We start from the raw sequence: 20,667 nt of genomic DNA on the forward strand, positions 1-20,667 counted from the left end.
TCACGGAACGAAAACAACGGAGCAACAGACCAGAACCCCACACCATCTAGCAGCTGCGGTGCAATTTCCAGCTCTTTCGCCTCTGCTCCGAGAGGACACCGTCTCTCTCGTGACTAAGGCTTTTTCTTAGAGCGCGAAGAGTTTGACGGAGATGAGTGACGCTCCGCTTAAACGCTCAATAAATGTTATAGGCCGGGTCAGAGGTAGCGAGCGTGCGCTACATTCAGACGAGCCACGAGCCGTTCTCACGCGACTGCTGTGTCTGCAGTTTCTGGTTCAGGGTTCCTCCGTTAACTTTGCACCAGATCGTTAACGTCATCAGAGGCTTCCACGGTCGGAGATTACGTCGACGATGTCAGAATTTATGGAATTTACAAACAGGTTATTTGACGTTTCTGAAACTCATTTGTACACTAGCTTATTATGCTTAAGAGGGTTGGGTTGGGTTGTTTGGGGAAGGAGACCAGACAGCGAGGTCATCGGTCTTATGCTTAAGAGTGAAAAATCATAAAACTGTGAGCTTTTTAAAAATATTATGCGTGTTATAATGAGTTTATGATTTGACAGGTGATTTTCAAATCAATATGAATTTCAGTAAACCATTCTGCTGCCGCCCGGGGTGGCCGAACGGTTGTAGGCGCTACAGTCTGGCACCCCGCGACCGCTACGATCTCAGGTTCGAATCCTGCCTCGGGCATGGATGTGTGTGATGTCCTTAGGTTAGTTAGGTTTAAGTAGTTCTAAGTTATAGGGGACTGATGACCTCAGATGTTAAGTCCCATAATGCTCAGAGCCATTTGAACCATTCTGCTTTACGGATATCATCGAAATTTTGAGTAGAATGGAACTCTTATCTTTCTAAATTATTTTGTGAATACTTTCTTAATCTCATGACCAGTTTATGAGATACCGATAAATTAGACTTTATTCTCGTTTCCAAAGATAGGAACAGAGCTTCCTCCATTCCTCCTACGGACGTCGCGCAGTGGAGTATAGGGACCATGGTGGTCATGTACGACGCACGTGCGATACACATTACTAAGCAAGAATAAAAGAGTGTAAAAGAAATCCCGAAGTGGTTACATTTTTCCTTACACTATGGAATACAGGTATTTTGTGTTAATCTTGTAATCCTGTGCGAGTTTCTTCGATGATAAGTGAGGCCTGCAACAACATAGTGAAAATGTAACCACGCACTAAACCTCAGTATTTAAGTACGAAAGACATGAACCAAACTTGCAAAACATATTTAGGTAATTAACTGACACAGTTGTGTAACTTGTACTAGTGTGTACATTATTTTGTGCAAGATACTGTTTTCTTATTGTAGCTGCTGAAAATGCTGTGATAATGGCAAAATTAACAGTAAGATAACCTTTACAACGTACACGCTGTAGCTTCTGTGTCACTTCTCTCTTGAGAGAGTGCCACAATCCTAGCAACCAAATCCTTCGTTGTGTAAAATGCCGTCTCCTAAGCCATGCCTTTTGTCTGAATCGAACGGAAAAATCCAACGACATACAATCAACACAGCTACGACGTTGAAAAATCGCCTCCGATAGTGTGTGAGGGTGTTTGCTAACATTCAGTGAAATGTTTAATAATGTCTCGTCATGCGTACAGGAATATCAGCACAGAAAACTTAGTAAAGCTATCCAGATATCAATCCCCCATTCTTTAATTAAAAAAAAGAAAAAAGCTTGCGAACGAGTCACTGGTAATGCTAGACTCTTTGGGTCAAGATTTTCAGCCAACATTCCTCACAAGATTCGCTATCAATCTGTACTCTGTTCATGTGTAACAGACTCGTTAAAATGGCTCTGAGCACTATGGGACTTAACATCTGAAGTCATCAGTCCCCTAGGACTTAGAACTACTTAAACCTAACTAACCTAAGGACATCACACACATCCATGCCCGAGGCATGATTCCAACCTGCGACCGGAGAGGTCGCGCAGTTCCAGACTGGAGCGCCTAGAACCGCTCGGCCACAGCGGCCGGCACTCTCAGTAGTAAATAATATAAGTATTAATGTTCTACGCATGATACTGCGTTTTTTCATGTGTCTCAGTATTTACAACGTCATACTTCTTGAACTGTGTGTCATACAATGATGCATTTGTGTAGGTAGATTTAGCGGCATATGTGAATACCGTCTGCTAAATGTTGGGAATAGAAGTAACAAGTTTGAACGTCACACATGACCTGACCGTTTTTCACGCGTCATAGTGTTTATGACGTCATGTCTCCTGATCTATGTCTGATATCATAACATGATTTTGTAGTTGGATTCAACGGCATACGTGGATACTGTCTGCAAAAGTATTGCCAATAGAGTTAGTCGCAAAGAAGCAATAAACGCAGACGTCATACAAAATGCGGAAGTCTTTCACAAATCTCAGTGTTTATGACGTCATATCTCCTCAGTTATGTGTAGTACCATGATATAATTTTGTAGGTACATTTAGCGGCGAATGTGGATACTGTCAGCGAAATCTATTGCATGTAGAATTAGTGACATAGAAGTAATAAATTTAAACGTCATGCATGATGCAGCAGTTTTTTGATGCATCTTACTTTTGATGACATATTTCTTGAACTATGAGAGGTAGGTGGTTATTACTCTGACAGCGATTGTTGCCTGAGACCTGACACTAAGGGATATGTGTACCAAGTTTGGTTGAAATTGGTCCATTGGTTTAGGAGATGATGTGGAACACACACATACATTTTTTTATATGTATTGATGTTATTTGGAGTACATCAGTCGACTATCCCTGGATATGTGACGGTTATTACTGAATACAGAAGATGACTGTTGATAGCATAATCAATGGATATGGAGCTATGTAGTTCGCCCGCACCCATTACAGTGTGTAAAGTCTCAACAGTTAGCCTCTACACCAAACGTGATAGCCTGCACGTGTGCCTGCACTTTGCAAAAAATGTTCAGTGCTGCAATCTGCAACGTTGTATAGCATTTCTGCTATGTAAGAGGAAAAAGAAGGAAAGGAAGAGTCGACGATCAGGTCATTGGCGACGGAGGACAGGCTCGGATGATGAATAAAATCGGCCATGCCATTTCAAAGAAAGCAACGCGGCATTTGCCATGAGATCTTCAGGGAAACTACGGAAAACCTAATTCTGGTGGTCAGATGGGGACTGAAACACCACCGTTCTGAATGCAAGTCCCTGGTCTTAACTTTTCTTGAGGGTATTTTCGTTCTGTCGTTGCAGCTACAAAAAAAAAAGTGTTTTTCTTTCACCAGACGCATGTTGTTGACGAACTGTTTTTCAGTCTTAAAGCAAGTCAAAACGTAAATAAATTACAGACCACTGATGATGCTTTATATCAATAAAGCGAAACGCATAACATGTAAGCTTTCACGGCCGGCATCTTCATTAATTAAAGCTTTCGGGCTGAATTGCCGACTCACCCAGAAGATGTTGCCCGCAGTACGCAAAGAAACGTCAAGAAGGAGAAGAAGTTTTATATATGGACCACGGCAATTCAGCCCGGAACTTCTAATTAATAAAGCGAAACGCGTCTGGTGAAAAAATATGCACTTTTTGTAGTTGCAACGACAGAACGAAAATACCATCAAGAATTATAAAGCAGCTATGGGCAATACGGCCGCACAAACGAAGAACTTACTGACGCCTTGTCTTAACACTTCGTCATCTGGTTCGATACGTGAAAGGACAGGAGGACGGGCGAGATTTACTCAGATGCTTGACGGTGGCGCCAAGCACGATCCAGATGGAATGGTCGCGAACTCTTGGCTGCCTTCGGAGGAACGATGGAATTTCCCACCTGGGCATCGCGGCTGGTGAAAGCGCAATTACAGTGACCGCCCGCACACGGCGTCCCGTTACCCGTGGCCTCTGTTGCTGTGCGCAAATATTCCTGCCATAGGGAGACGCCAACACATTCTCACAACACTGGCACACAGACGCTCAAGGGAACAGCAAGAAGCTAGCAGTGCGGCTACCATGACGCGGCCACAAAAGAACGTAATCCGCGAAGTGTAACGAATTGCCGGAAGCCTGGAATAACCGGCGGACGGGACGTACACAGAAACCTGCTGGCTGACAAGGGACTATCGCGTCCCAGAAGGTGCGCCGAAGTCCGGGCAAACCACTTCGAGACCTGAAATTTTGTAGATAATTTCGAGATTAAATATTAATTATATTTATCAGAGTAAAGTTTGTTTTTTGTTACAGTTCTATTAAGGAACACATTAAGTTTCTGTACAGCTATGTCTCAATCAACACTTTCGCCACAAAGGGCGGTGTGTGAGCTACATCGTAAAAATGGCTACCCCAGGAGAAAGCTCACTGTTGTGTGATTATCAGAAACCAAATCAGCGATTTCCGTGCAGCGGAAGTTTTTATCCATTATGGAAAAAGAAAGCACCTGCTGCCAGGTTAGTCACAACATGGATGGAAACTTTTTTGGCAACGAGGGCGGTTCAGAAACGGACAAGCAGTTCCGGAGGAGGCTGTGCAGGCGATTCAAACCATATTCACGAGATAGCCACAGAAATCGGTCAGACAAGCTTCGCGGGAGCTTTATGTGCCAAAGAGGACAGTGTATGAAGTGGTTCGCTAACTTCTTAAATTGTAGGTGTACAAGGTCCAAATTGTTCAGACGTTACAAAAATGGTTCAAACGGCTCTGAGCAATATGTGACTTAAGAGCGGAGGTCTAGAACTACTTGAACCTAACTAACCCAAGGACATCACACACATCCATGCCCGAGGCAGGATTAGAACCGTATCGGTCGCGCGATTCCAGACTGTAGAGCCTAGAACCGCTCGGCCACCCCGGCCGGCTCAGACGTTACAACCAGGTGATCGTCCAAGACGTGAACAATTTATAACGGACGTGCTGAACCGTTTGTATGAGGACAATGATTTCTTGAAGCGTGTGCGTTATTTCGACGAGGCTACTTTTCATGTTCGTGGCTCAGTTAATCGCCGTAATGTCCGAATTTTAAGATCCAAAAAGCCTCATGTCGTACGAGAAGACATTGAGGACAGTCCAAAAGTTAATGTGTGGTGGAGGTTAATGTGTGATCGACTGACTGGCCCATTTTTCTTCCTTGAAAGCAAAGTAAGTGGATATGTTTACCTAGCCATGTTGGTGAATTACACCCTTCCCCGACCACATACAAGACGCTATAATCGTTCAGCAAGATTGTGTTCCCCCTCTAGACGTCCTCGATTTTCTCAATTAAACCTTTCCTAACAGTTGAACTGGGAGAGAAGGCCCAATTCCATGGTCCCCGAGATCACCTGGCATTATCCCTTACGTTTCTTTCTTTGGGAGTATGTGAAAGATACTGTGGTGTACAAAACAGCAGTTAATGATATTTGCCACACTGTAACAACGCATCAGAGATGCCACTGGCACAATCACACCACACATGTAGCAGAATGTCTGGCAAGAGACTGAACACCAGCTTGATATTTCGCGTGTTAACAGTTGTGCACATGTTGAAGTGATTTAAATGCTGAAGTGTATTACATATATTAAATGCTTATGTAAGGTTCCAAATTTAATTACTGTATCCGACAAGGAGTTACTTTGTTTTGTTACCAGGGTAAACATTTATGGACACCTTCTATGTCTTGGGTGATGTGGAGACGTGAAACAACAGTATCCTTATATTTCGATTAAAATAATGGTTTCAGCGAGTCGAGCAGTGGGGGCCGCCGACAGCCAATCGTAGATCTTTCTTCTGCGCCACTTGTTCACTGTGTTGCCTGATTTATTGGTAGATGCAGAACCCTGACATGCGCTAGAAGAATAGCCATCCCCCTCCTCCTCCCCCCTCTCCCTCCCAACTGCAAATTTCAGTCACAAAGATATTTTATAACCTATGAATGGCGCAAAATAAAGGAATATTTTAATTTATCTCATTAGAGCGTTTCAGACATAGGTAACAAATAACTACTTTAATCGTTTCTGCATTCGGTCTCCTACAAATAATATTAAGCTGCCACAGTAGAACAAAACTAACTGAAATTGCTCAAAACCAGTATCATCAGCATGGGCGAGATATACTTTCAAACTAGACGTAAAAACCCAAATGCATTTTATTAAATATCTTCTTGGGAAGTCCCGCAACCCCAGCGTATTCATTTAATGTCAGACGTCAGTTATTTATTTATTTATTTACACGTCACGTTCCGTATAAATTGAGGAGCAAGTCTCCAAGGTCATGGAACGTGTCACTACATGAAATTACAACATAAAAGTAATAACAGATAAAAATAAAATGTTTGTGAACCCAAAAAAAGTCAGTTCATAAGTTTAAGCAAACGCAATTAACAACACAATAAGAATCAGCTTAATTTTTCAAGGAACTCCTCGACAGAATAGAAGGAGTGACCCATGCGGAAACTCTTCAGTTTCGATTTGAAAGCGGGTGGATTACTGCTAAGATTTTTGAATTCGAGTGGTAGCATATTGAAAATGGATGCAGCAATATACTGCATACCTTTTTGGACAAGAACCGCCAGTTTCTGAGCCAAAAATATCCTTTTAGAATGGGAAGAGTTACCACAAAATATAATACCATACGACATAAGCGAATGAAAATCAGCAAAGTAGACTAATTTTTGTGTCGAACGATCACTCACTTCCGATACCATCCGAATAGTAAAAATGGCAGTATTAAGTCTTTGAACAAGATCCTGAACGTGGGCTTTCCACGACAGCTTACTATCTATCTGAACACCTAGAAATTTGAACTGTTCAGTCTCACTAATCATATGCCCGTTCCGTGAAATTAAAACGTCAGGTTTTGTTGAATCCAGGGGGTGTTTTGCAACAGGACAACGTTCGCCCATACACCGCTGCTGTAGCCCAACAAGCTCTACACAGTGCCAAATTGTTGCCCTGGTCTGCTCATTCACCAGATCTGTCTCCAATCGAGCACTTACTTGACATCACCAGACCGACAACTCCAGTGTCAACCATAACCAGCATTAACCGCACCGAGCGAGTTGATTTAGCTTTTCCGTGACTTCTCGAAATCACTTCAGGTAAATGCCGGGATGGTTCCTTTGAAAGGGCACGGCCGATTTACTTCCCCATCCTTCCCGAATCCGATGGGACCTATGACCTCGCTGTTTGGTCTCCTCCTCCCACATCAACCAACCAACCAGCATTAACCGCCCCTGTATTGGCCGACCAAGTGCACCAGGCGTGGAACTCGATTCCACAAGCTGACATCCGGCACCTGTACCACGCAATGCATGCACGTTTGCATGCTTGCATTCAACATCCTTGCAGTTAAATCGGTTATTAATGTACCACTATTTCCCATTGCCAATGGCTTATCTCGCTCTTACATTAACCTGTGACCTTGCAATCTTAATCACTTACCTAGACAAATAGGTTCCCGGAATTTCAACACTTTACATTAATTTTTTTTTCGTGATGCAATTTTTCTCCGTCAGTGTGCACAGCAGAACAGTCAGAATGAACTTTGATTTATAAGATAATTTCAGAGAAAGCTGTGTCACTAAGAGAAACCGATTTTTTCTGGGAACTCGGCCTTGAATGTTTTCGTGGAGGCTTGTAGGAATATTATTCATGACCGATAACATCCGCTACAGTTGTACACACTTTATTTTCCAATAGCCGGCCGCAGTGGCCGAACGATTCTAGGCGCTACAGTCTAGAACCGCACAACCGCTACGGTCGCAGGTTCGAATCCTGCCTCAGGCATGGATGTGTGTGATGTCCTTAGGTTAGTTCGGTTTAAGTAGTTCTAAGTTCTAGGGGACTGATGACCTCAGAAGTTAAGTCCCATAGTGCTCAGAGCCATTTGAACCATTTTTATTTTCCAATAAACAGGAATATTCTTCAACCTCCAACATATCGTTTCTGTTGGGACAACGGAGATAAGCGTAGGGTAATAATGTTCCCACACTGGCATTTAGCTGGCAAGCTTCATCTGTAAATAGACAGAAGTAAATTTTAATACATAGTACATAGAAGTGCCATGAGACACCTGATTTACACTGAATGTGAACTACGGCAGGGTTTTACGTTCTTCTTTTTTCTTTTACTAGACGACTGACACTGGTTTTATTTTCATAGCGATCAGTTGCAGTTGTGAACTACAGCCATCTTCAGATTAGCGTTGCAGCATATGAAAAATCTGAACACAAAGGAGCATGCGGTATCTTGCTTCACCACTGATCTGTAGATGCCTGTAGATTACAGCTGAAAGCAGTACTTTTAGAAATAAAACCAGTGATCGTCATCAGACACAATGACACAAAAAATCTGAATCACATCTTTTCCACATCGACAGTCACGTCCTGATTCACAAAAAAGAGGTTATGTTTCGCCGATTACTAAAATTTGTGAGAAACTAAAGTTTTGACATCTCAGAAAAATCCTAGAACCAGCTGGCAATTACGCGGAAGGGAATTTCGCAAACGATGGCGCACTGCTGACGACAGCTCTCGGCTTCTACTGGAGAAATGCTGAACGAAACGATTTCCTTCTCATTTGTATGTACTGTACTACAGCGACGCATCATTTGGAGCCGATAGCGTGCTGAATTATCGTCTGTAATGTATTCCGAATGTCGACTCACACCTCTTGCTTTGGCCATGAGAATTCACACGGTCAAATGAACAGCGCTCATGCGGGAGGTGTCACTTCCGACTCTCGTCACTGGCTGCCCGTCTGTAGGTCACTTAATACGCCTGTGGGAGAAATTTGGCCAATGCACTGATCATACGACCATATCGGAGTTGACAAGCTCCAGCAGTACTGTATACAAAACAAAGCTCAGTGTGTCTTGCTCTCTGTCCGCTGTACAGAAAAGACACAAAGGCATTAGTTTAGACCAGCTTACGTCTGAATGCTACATGGCACAGCACATCAATATTAGTTCAGTGGCTTCCATGTTGTACGCAGATACACGCAATTCAGATTGCCCTTTAAAAATTTGAAAAAAATATAGGCATTGCTTACACTAGGAAGTCAAACACAATTTATTTTTGGAAATAAAATTAACTATGAGGCATATTAAAGTTTATTGAATTTCACTATATATATATATATTCTCCGCCAGTCTCTTGTCAACGTCATAAAACTTACTACATCGTTATCTCAGGGTTTAGTAATTGTCCTGGTTCCGTATCTTTCACTAACGTAGAAGTTTCTTTGTTTCTATTGCGAAAATTATTTTATAATAATTGCAGTTTTTGCCAGTTACTGTCGGTACTAGCACACCGAAGATTATTACTGCTTATATCTCACTTACATACTGTGGTAAAAATATCTCCTTTTCTTTAAACTTTGTCGCTGTTTGGACCTTTCCGCCATCATTCCTGTCCTGCTGATGTAACCTAGAGAAAACTTTTGAATAGACATTGTGAATATACAACGATTACTTTTAGTGTCCCAGTGATATTATTGTATATCAATCACCGAAACTTGTTACGATGAAACAATACAGTTCTCTGTGAAAGATCTGTTGAGGTTTGAAACTGCCAGGGTGTACTGCTAGCTGGCAGTAGATGGGTAAGCCATCGTTCTTTACGTGCTTCGGCCTTGACGTATAGAGGAAGAACACGTTGTGCATCTGCTAACGTAATATATGTTATGGTGATTTGTTAATCACAAATATGAACGCGGATGAGACATGACTGTTCAAACTGCTTGAAGGGTGCTTGCTGCTGGTATCCTGAACGCAGCGAAAAAAAGTAATGTTGTTATTGACTTGCCTTTCTTTTTACTTCTTTATTAGTCGCAGCAGTGAGATATCTGCTCAGATTAATCCTAATCACTGAAGAATATTGGAGAAAGACATAAATATACAAGCGCTTATTAAAAAATTCTTTCATCAACAGTTCTGGCGTTACACACTCTCTGCTCGGGAATGCCAACGGAGGATTTCTGTCACGTGCTAGCCAAGGGTGTGGAAAAAATGTTGTACCATTAGATGGAAAAATAGTCTCTTACGTATATGTGATATGTGCTTCAATTAATTTAAATTTTAATTGTAAATAGTTACGTATCTCCACCCACTAGGCAGGGCAAACAGCCCACCATCTAGAAGATTGATTTGGATTCTCCAATGATTTTACGTCGTGTGGTTCAGCCGCACAAGTTCTCGTCTGAGCGAGAATAGCTTACCAGAGGGTTTACTGTCAAACTAAGGTATGATCCAAACCACATAACTCTCCCACGAACTTTGTTGTTGAAATCCGGCGAGAATTTGGAAACGACTATAGCATTCATAAAAAATCACACGACGAACAGAATAGCTCCACTGATCACGATGTATCAAAACTGTGGCAAACTATGCAGTATTCATTCTGAGCCGTTGCCATATCTTTAGTTTTCAAGGCTTAACTTCTTGTGCACTAGTGTCTTCATGAATGCTAGTCAAGTCAGGTGTTGCGTGGTAACGATATAGGAAGCTGAAAACAGGCGAGGTGCAAATATTGGTGGATCAAATCTCGATTTCAATGTCAATAAAATTTTTCAGAGTGTGTGCTCTAAAATGCATAGCCTTTCTCAGGCACAAGACCCCGTCGAAGGCTATTCACAACAGTGGCCGGAACGTTGGAGAATTTTACACTGACAGTGCAGTAACATACCCTGATGAATTTTTTTGACAGAGACAATGGTCACAAGAGCCTACACTTACAAAAACGCCACTAATTTTGAAAATTGTTCTACACAAAGAGAGAAGGAAGGACACAATAACATGAACATTAAAAACATTCGAGTACTTTCGTAGACAGCTCTTCCACTTGATAAATTTAAACACAATGTAAATGCAGGAATGTGTATTTTTAATATAAACATAAATAACTCATGTAAACGGTAGGAAGCGACCGTTCACACACATTGCTCACAGGATGTATGCTACTCATGATCTGACCACAAAAATCACACTGGATATTCATATTAAAATATATTTCTTTTTTATGTACAAGGCAGTGAGATACGACCACACAGAAAGGTAAACAGTAGAAAAACACTGGAGTGGCCCATACTTAGATAAAGAAGGTGTAAAGAGAACATTTGTTGCATTCCTATAAATGGTTAGAGGTGACTTCAGACGTTGATTACCGGCATCCGTCTACAGGTAATATAATGGATACTATTATTTATGAACTGTGTCATTTTTTTAGATACACGCCAGCAGTGAGATACGAACTTACATTAGGCGAACAATAGAAAAAATAGTCGAAAAGAGCATACCTATACAGGTTTGGTGTCACCAGATGGTCTACCGAAGAAGATAGAAGTGGATACGACATTACATTAAGCTAAACAATAGAATAGAAAAAACGGTGGAAAAAAGAATGCGAATAAAGGTTTGCTGTCATAAGATACTATGATGAAGAAAATAAAAGAAGGATCTTTGTCTAGAGGAAGAGGATATGCATTATTTTTGTAAAATGTTTGGAATTTTGCACTGCATAGCTATATATCTGTAGCATTTCTAAGCAATCACGGAATATGCGAATAACTTAGCAACACAAAACTGTTAAGGCTTTCGTGGCCACTTGTTAACAAACTACTTGTTGGCTTCTGTCTCGGTCTCTTCGGCTGACATTTGTTCGATGATTTTTTCTGCCACGCGGGGTAGCCGCGCGGTCTAGGGCTCCCCCATTGGAGGTTCGAGTGCTCCCTCGGGCGTGGGTGTGTATGTTGTCCATAGCGTAAGTTAGTTTAAGTTAGATTAAGTAGCGTGTAAGCTTAGGGACCGATGAAAATATTCAAATGTGTGTGAAATCTTATGGGACTTAACTGCTAAGGTCATCAGTCCCTAAGCTTACACACTACTTAACCTAAATTATCCTAAGGACTAACACACACACCCATGCGCGAGGGAGGACTCGAACCTCTGCCGGGACCAGCCGCACTGTGCATGAGGGGACCGATGACCTAAGCAGTTTGGTCGAGATCTTACCACAAATTTACCAAAAAAAAAAAATGGTTCAAATGGCTCTGAGCACTACGGGACTTAACATCTGATGTCATCAGTCCCCTAGAACTTAGAACTACTTAAACCTAACTAACCTAAGGACATCACACACATCCATGTCCGAGGCAGGATTCGAACCTGCGACCGTAGCGCAAATTTTCAAATTTTTTATGATTTTTCTGACGTTTCGCCAGTATGAGTGACTGGCATTGTCAAAGCTTCACCCTCCAGTCCACCACCAGCAATGGTTGGTGAAGCTTTGACAATGCCAATCATTCGTGCTAGCGAAACGTCAGAACAGTCATCAAACAGACGTCGGCCGAAGAACCCGAGACACAAGCCGACAGGTAGTTTGTCAACAAAGCAGCAATTTGATGTTTTTGACAAAAACAAAGAAAAGACAGAAGTTGTACAAAGCATCAGATGAATGTCACAACACCAATAGAGGATGGAATATCAAATCATTTGGAACTGAGCATGACACTTTCTCACAGCACTTACACTGCGTCTAATGAGTTGCAAAAGAGAAGATTAGCGGACACAATTCACGAAAACAACAAAATGAACTTCGAGCAGAAGTGCGAAGGGAGGGAAGAGAGATCGGGAGCGACTTGTATTGCGACGACACCGAGGAAATTTACGTAGAAGTCGGTGCGCCGGACGAAGGAAGCACTCTCGACGCTGCTGAGCGGCGCCCTCGGCACTTACACCAAAGGCGCGGAGTGTCTGCGGCGGGTGTGGGGCGGCGCGCTGCTTGCCGGTCTGTTCCGTGCTGGCTGCCTGGCTGCGTGACGTGGCACAAGCGGCGCCCACCAGCCTTGGCCCTCGACTGACGCCCCGCGTTCCCAGACAGCACAGAGGGCCGCAGCCAGGCAGCCGGCAGTGGCAGTGGCGGGGGGCGACAGGCGGCGGCGGCGGCGGCGGCGGCGAACAGCCGCGGCGCCCACAGGTCACACTTGCATCAACGCCCGCCTCGTCCATCCAGACCACACTGGTGACCGATGCGTTACAAGCTGCCTCCGAGCCATTTGGATCGAAATTACGGTCGACTCACAAGGGGAGGCCACGACGTTTGGAACGCGGATTTACTGCAAACTTCGTACACTCGTAGTACTCCGTGAGGAGTTCCCCACAGTCGTTTAATGAACAAAGTAAGAGCATATGGACTATCAGACCAATTGTATGATTGGATTGAAGAGTTCCTGGATAACAGAACGCAAAATGGCATTCTCAATGGAGAGAAGTCTTCCGAACTAAGAGTGATTTCAGGTGTGCCGCACGGGAGTGTCATAGGACCGTTGCTATTCACAATATACATAAATGACCTTGTGGATAACATCGGAAGTTCACTGAGGCTTTTTGCGGATGATGCTGTGGTACATCGAGAGGTTGTAACATTGGAAAATTGTACTGAAATGCAGGAGGATCTGCAGCGAATTGACGCATGGTGCAGGGAATGGCAATTGAATCTCAATGTAGACAAGTGTAATTTGCTGCGACTACATAGAAAGAAAGATCCCATATCATTTAGCTACAATATAGCAGGTCAGCAACTGGAGGCAGTTAATTCCATAAATTATCTGGGAGTACGCATTAGGAGTGATTTAAAATGGAATGACCATATAAAGTTGATCGTCGGTAAAGCAGATGCCAGACTGAGATTCATTGGAAAAATCCTAAGGAAATGCAATCCGAAAACAAACGAAGTAGGTTACAGTACGCTTGTTCGCCCACTGCTTGAATACTGCTCAGCAGTGTGGGATCCGTACCAGATACGGTTGATAGAAGAGATAGAGAAGATCATACGGAGAGCAGCGCGCTCCGTTACAGGATCATTTAGTAATCGCGAAAGCGTTTCGGAGATGATACATAAACTCCAGTGGAAGAATCTGCAGGAGAGACGCTCAGTAGCTCGGTACGGGCTTTTGTTGAAGTTTCGAGATCATACCTTCACCGAGGAGTCAAGCAGTATATTGATCCCTCCTACGTATATCTCGCGAAGAGACCATGAGGATAAAATCAGAGAGATTAGAGCCCACACAGAGGCATACCGACAATCCTTCCTTCCACGAACAGTACGAGACTGGAATAGAAGGGAGAACCGATAGAGGTACTCAAGGTACCCTCCGCCACACACCGTCAGGTGGCTTGCGGAGTGTGGATGTAGATGTAGACAACAAAATGTGTAAGCAGTAAGCGCCTACTTCTCAAGCGTTATTGAGAAAATTACAAGATAATTTCGGTCGTCAAATACAGGGCTATTACAAATGACTGAAGCGATTTCATAAATTCACTGTAGCTCCATTCATTGACATATGGTCACGACACACTACAGATACCTTGAAAAACTCATAGTTTTGTTCGGCTGAAGCCGCACTTCAGGTTTCTGCCGCCAGAGCGCTCGAGAGCGCAGTGAGACAAAATAGCGACAGGAGCCGAGAAAGCGTAGGTCGTGCTTGAAATGCACTCACATCAGTCAGTCATAACAGTGTAACGACACTTCAGAACGAAGTTCAACAAAGATCCACCAACTGCTAACTCCATTCGGCGATGGTGTGCGCAGTTTAAAGCTTCTGGATGCCTCTGTAAGGGGAAATCAACGGGTCGGCCTGCAGTGAGCGAAGAAACGGTTGAACGCGTGCGGGCAAGTTTCACGCGTAGCCCGCGGAAGTCGACGAATAAAGCAAGCAGGGAGCTAAACGTACCACAGCCGACGGTTTGGAAAATCTTACGGAAAAGGCTAAAGCTGAAGCCTTACCGTTTACAATTGCTACAAGCCCTGACACCCGATGACAAAGCCAAACGCTTTGAATTTTCGGCGCAGTTGCAACAGCTCATGGAAGAGGATGCGTTCAGTGCGAAACTTGTTTTCAGTGATGAAGCAACATTTTTTTTTAATGGTGAAGTGAACGGACACAATGTGCGAATCTGGGCGGTAGAGAATCCTCACGCATTCGTGCAGGAAATTCCCAATTTACCAAAAGTTAACGTGTTTTGTGCAATCTCACGGTTTAAAGTTTACGGCCCCTTTTTCTTCTGAGAAAAAAACGTTACAGGACACGTGTATCTGGACATGCTGGAAAATTGGCTCATGCCACAACTGGAGACCGAGAGCGCCGGCTTCATCTTTCAACAGGATGGTGCTCCACCGCACTTCCATCATGATGTTCGGCATTTCTTAAACAGGAGATTGGAAAACCGATGGATCGGTCGTGGTGGAGATCATGATCAGCAATTCATGTCATGGCCTCCACGCTCTCCCGACTTAACCCCATGCGATTTCTTTCTGTGGGGTTATGTGAAAGATTCAGCGTTTAAATCTCCTCTGCCAAGAAACGTGCCAGAACTGCGAGCTCGCATCAACGATGTTTTCGAACTCATTGATGGGGACGTGCTGCGCCGAGTGTGGGAGGAACTTGATTATCGGCTTGATGTCTGCCGAATCACTAATGGGGCACATATCGAACATTTGTGAATGCCTAAAAAAACTTTTTGAGTTTTTGTATGTGTGTGCAAAGCATTGTGAAAATATCTCAAAGAATAAAGTTATTGTAGAGCTGTGAAATCGCTTCAATCATTTGTAATAACCCTGTATATACCCGTGCGTGGCCGTTTTTACCATGAAGCTGCGGCAGCCGAGTGGTTAGCGTTCAAATCCCGTAATCGCTGGATCAATCCCGTTCGTCAGTTTTATTTTCAACACAGTCATTTTCTTTACTATTTGTATTGCAATTGATATAATGGGAAAAATACGTGTAATCGGATGAACTTTTATTAAATTTACAATGTTATTTGGCTGTCTACAAATTTTTATTGTCACAAATAATAAAATATTCATAACTATCGACTATTAAACGACCAAACTCATAAAGTGATACTGAAAATGTATGCTTGTCCGTGACTTGAGAAATCCCTTATATCTGGAAGGAGCCCGAAACTACCTGTTACCTGCAAGTTTGACCGGCACACGCGGCTTTCGAAAGAGGTACAATTAATCGTCGCTTTCGACATAACAAGTTACAGGATGGTATGTTTCGTCAAAACATGGAAAACATCAAGTTTTGAATATTATATTATTTGTGATAGCAAAAATTTGTAGACTGCCAAATAACATTTGCAAATTTAATAAAAGTTCACCCGATTACAGGTCTTTTCCCGTTATATCAATTGTAATATAAATAGTAAAGAAAATGACTGTGTTGAAAATAAAATAAAACTGACAAACGGGACTCGATTCATTGATCCAGCGATTACTGGGTTTGGACGCTAACCACTCGACTGCCGCAGCTTCATGGTAAAAATGGCCACGCATGGGTATATATCTGACGACCGAAATTATCTTGCGATTTTCTCAATAACGTTTGAGGAGTTCGCGCTACTGCTTACACATTTTGTTGTCCTCATGGAGTACTACGAGTGTACGAAGTTAGCTGTAAATCCGCGTTCCAAACGTCGTGGCCTCCCCTTGTCAGATTAAGCTTTCCCATCACAGACACATCTAGAAAACGCGACTGTGTATTAATCTACACAAAATACCCTATTTGATCAAAAGTATCCGGATACCTGGCTGAAAATGAGGCTGAAAATGACTTACAAGTTAATGGTGCTTTCCATCGGTAATGCTGGAATTCAGTATGGTGCTGGCCGACCCTTAAGCCTTGATGACAGCTTACATTCTCACAGGCATACGTTCGATCATGTGCTGGAAGGCTTCTTGGGCAATGGCAGCCCATTTTTCACGGAGTGCTGCACTGAGGAGGGGTATCGATGTCGGTCGGTGAGGCCTGGCACGAAGTCGGCAGTCCAAAACATCCCAAAGGTGCTCTATAGGATTCAGGTCAGTACTCTGTGCCGGCCAGTCCATTACAGGGATGTTATTGTCGTGTAACCACTTCGCCACAGGCCGTGCATTATGAACAGGTGCTCGGTCGTGTTGAAAGATGCAATCGCCATCCCAGAATTGCTCTTCAACAGTCGGAAGCGAGAAGGTGCTTAAAACATCAATGTAGGCCTGTGCTGTGATAGTGCCACGCAAAACATCAAGGGGTGCACGCCCCCAAATTTTACTATTGGCACAACACAAGCTGGCAGATGAGGTTCACCGGGCATTCGCCATACCCACACCTTGCCATCGGATCGCCACATTGTGTACCGTGCTTCTTCACTCCACAAAACGTTTTCTCACTGTTCTTTCGTCCAGTGTTTACGATCCTTACACCAAGCGAGGCGTCATTTGTCATTTACCGGCGTCACGTGTGGCTTATGAGCAGCCGCTCGACAATGAAATCCAAGTTCTCTCACCTCCCGCCTACCTGTCATAGTACTTGCAGTGGATCCTGACGTAGTTTAGAATTCCTGTGTGATGATCTGGATAGACGTCTGTCTATTGCACATTACGACCCTCTTCAGCTGTCGGCGGTCTCTGTCAGTCAACAGAAGAGGTCGGCTTGTACGCTTTTGTGCTGTTATGTGTCCCTTCACGCTTCCGCTTCACTATCACATTGGAGACAGTGGCCCTAGAGATGTGTAGGAGTGTGGCAATCTCGCATACAGACGTCTGACACAAGAGATACCCAATCACCTTACCACGTTCGAAGTGAATTCCATGGAGCTCCCCATTCTGCTTTCTCTTGATGTCTAATGACTACTGAGGTCGCTGATATGGAGTACCTGGCAGTAGGTGCAGCACAATGCACCTAATATGAAAAACGTATGTTTTTGGAGTTGTGTCCAGAATCTTTTGATCACATAGTGTAAAAATTAATTGCCTTATGTATGAAAGATCATCACTTGAGAACGGCTGATCGTCACTTGAGAACGGTTTGGGCGAAATGGTTGATATTTTTTGTTGTGTTCGTTGTAGTCAAGACAAGGTTTGTACGAAAGAAAATTTTTGGGAAAACCACCTGTAAAGTCAGAACTTAAATCAATTGTGAAACAGCTCGACGGATCTGCTTGATATTTTCCCCTTTGTGTTCGTAATTGTGGTAGTAATGGTATTTTTGGTATTAAAAAGAAAAAAAATCGCGTTCAGTTTGGCAGGTTTCTGTCCTACGTTTTCATAGCAAAAAATCAGTTTGACAGTTTTACGTATATAAAAAGGGGAACTGTTGTTACCAAAAATATCGAAAAGATCTTGACGGATTTGCTTCAAATTTTTTCACGATGCTCTACTGAACATTCAGGCGGAAACTGACTGAGAGGGGAGGGAGGAGATGGACAGACAGAGGGGAAGGAGGCTATGCACACAGAGATGGGAGAGTAGGACATGTACGGAGAGAAACCAATTCATGGTCAAAGAAGTCAGACCGGTTCACCAAGACGACCAAGATTTCCAGGATAAAGGGCGTAATTGAAGACGCCCGTCTCTCCTAAAAGATGTACTCCAACTTCACCAAAGTGAGACTGCAGTTCGGTGATGAAGGACATGAAACATATAGCTGAAGAGAACGCCGTAAATTCGATAGAGTTCCTGCAGAAAACGAGATATAAGTGTTGATTATTATTTTGTATCTGTAGCCAGTAACGCTTTTTATATCCTGTTGTAAGTTTGTATCATATTATGAACTTATTTAAAAAAATCTTTAAGAGTGATGTTAAAAACAAAATAAAAAACTTTTCTCTCCATTCGCCTGATGTACAAGAGTTTTCAGAATAGCAATTTCCGTTGCATTATTTTCTTTGATACTGTGTTCCTCTGCCGCATTTTAAAACAACAAATAACCGTCGGTGCCGTGGTGTTCTTAATACAGGCAATGAGCATCTTCATTTCTCTCCTGTCTCCATCAATATGTTTAATTTTTTGCACTATCTTAATTAGCGAAGTATTCTTGAATTCTGTAAGCTTTCGTAACAGATATGCTCCTGACAGATGTGCCAACGGATGGACGTTCTGAGCTGGTAGCGACAATTGCTCCCATCATTAAGTCTACGAAGCACGATATGCCTGTGGCTAAAAACAACACCACAACTACCATTTACACACTGGCAGTGCAGAACTCTCAGAAAGATGTTGTTTTACAAGGGACAGGAAAAGACACCGTTATAGCGTTCCTAATAAATCATAAAATAATTTGGTGTCTATATCACGGTATTAGTCTTATTTTGTCCTCTCCTTGGTAAAGCACAATGGCTACCCAGTAATGGGTGGTTTGACCAATGTTCGTTTAAGATTTCACCTGGATGGCTTTTCATCTGCAGGGTGAGAATTATAGAAATATATGAAATAAAATCGTCATAACTTCTGAACGATTTGCGTTCGACTTTCAAACTGCACGGTTGGCCGCGGGGTATGATGGGAATTAGTATGCGCATGCGCACGCGCCTTATTGTTGTTGGACATTTGCACCTAAAAATGTCACGGTACAACGTGCCAGAGCATAGAGTGCTTGTGAAAGCCTACTATGCGAGTTACAACATCTCAACTACGGAGTAAAGGAAGCTTGCGACCGAGTTCAAGCTGCAGAAAACCGGTCCAAGTGTGTTAACAATCAAGAACTTGATTCGCAAGTTAGAGAGAACAGATAGTGTTTGTCACGACAGTGTTGGCAATGTCAGTTATCCAAAAAAAATGAACGCCTCAAAACATCCAGAAGATGGGCACTGTGTTTCAAACCAGCCCCAGGAAATCGATTAGACGAGTTGCACAACAGGTGGGAATCAACCGCGAGACACTGCGACAAGTTGTTGTTGAAGATCTGCATCTCTTCCCATACAAAATTCCAACCCATCAGCCATTAAGCCCCAAGCCATTGAAAAGCGGTTCTGTTTCGCCAACACTTTTGTCGACAGAACTAACCAACAGGACTTTGATGTGCATACGATTTGGTCTAGCGACGAAGCGCACTTTCATTTGGATAGGTTCGTCAATAAACAAAATTGGCGTGTTTGGAAGGACTGAGACTCCGCATTTCGCGATCGTGAAGTCTCTTCACCTCAACCGGTGACAGTGTTCTGAGCAATGTTCAGTCTCAGAATAATCGGTGCGATTTTCCTTGATGGCACGGTGCCTACCGAACGGTACGTGAAGGTTTTGGAAGATTTCATCCCCATTATCCAAAGTGACCCTGATTTCGACAAGATGTGGTTCATGCAAGACGGCGCTCGACCCCATGGAAACTGGAGAGTGTTTGATGTCCTGGAGGAGCACTTTGTGGACCGCATTCTGGCACTGGGATGCCCAGAGGCCACTGGCGTGGGCCTCGATTGGCCGCCATATTCTCCGGATCCAAACACATGCGACTCGTTTTTGTGAGGCTATATTAAAGACAAGTGTACAGCAATAACCACAAAACCATTGCTGATATGAAAACAGCCATTCAGGAGGTCGTCGACACTTCAGCGGGTCACGCAGAATTTTGCTGTTCGTCTGCGCCACATTATCGCCAACAATGACAGACATTTCGAACATGTCATAACCTAAATCCGAACATCTGTGGCAACGTTTATATGTTGAATAAAGAGTGTGCACGCCGTAGTTTTTAACTAATTTACGTTTTTTTATAGTTCAATAATTTTCACCCGGTACACTCAACATACACTTGACACCTCATGAATAGAAACTGACGGAAACTTCAAACGCCTACAGACGACTTGGAATGAGATGGAGTGGAGGGGGCAAGGAGGTGCAAATTACTTGGAAATTCTTTTCCGTTTGCAACTTACGTGGTAGAGATGGAGTGGCAAAAGCA

The 20,667-nt window shown here is 43.2% G+C and overlaps 1 protein-coding gene across 1 annotated transcript in view; it reads right to left on the reverse strand.

The window, feature by feature from the left end:
• The window catches only part of LOC124753909 (calcium release-activated calcium channel protein 1-like), a 256,973-nt gene extending 244,172 nt beyond the window's left edge, over positions 1-12,801 (reverse strand). The window contains exon 1 of the mRNA XM_047249024.1: positions 12,686-12,801. The gene's annotated coding sequence lies outside the window, so the exon portion shown is untranslated. The remainder of the gene's footprint in view (positions 1-12,685) is intronic.
• Between the last annotated feature and the right edge of the window lie 7,866 nt (positions 12,802-20,667).

This window comes from Schistocerca piceifrons, chromosome 1, assembly GCF_021461385.2.
Source record: "Schistocerca piceifrons isolate TAMUIC-IGC-003096 chromosome 1, iqSchPice1.1, whole genome shotgun sequence".
Taxonomy (NCBI): Eukaryota; Metazoa; Arthropoda; class Insecta; order Orthoptera; family Acrididae; genus Schistocerca; species Schistocerca piceifrons.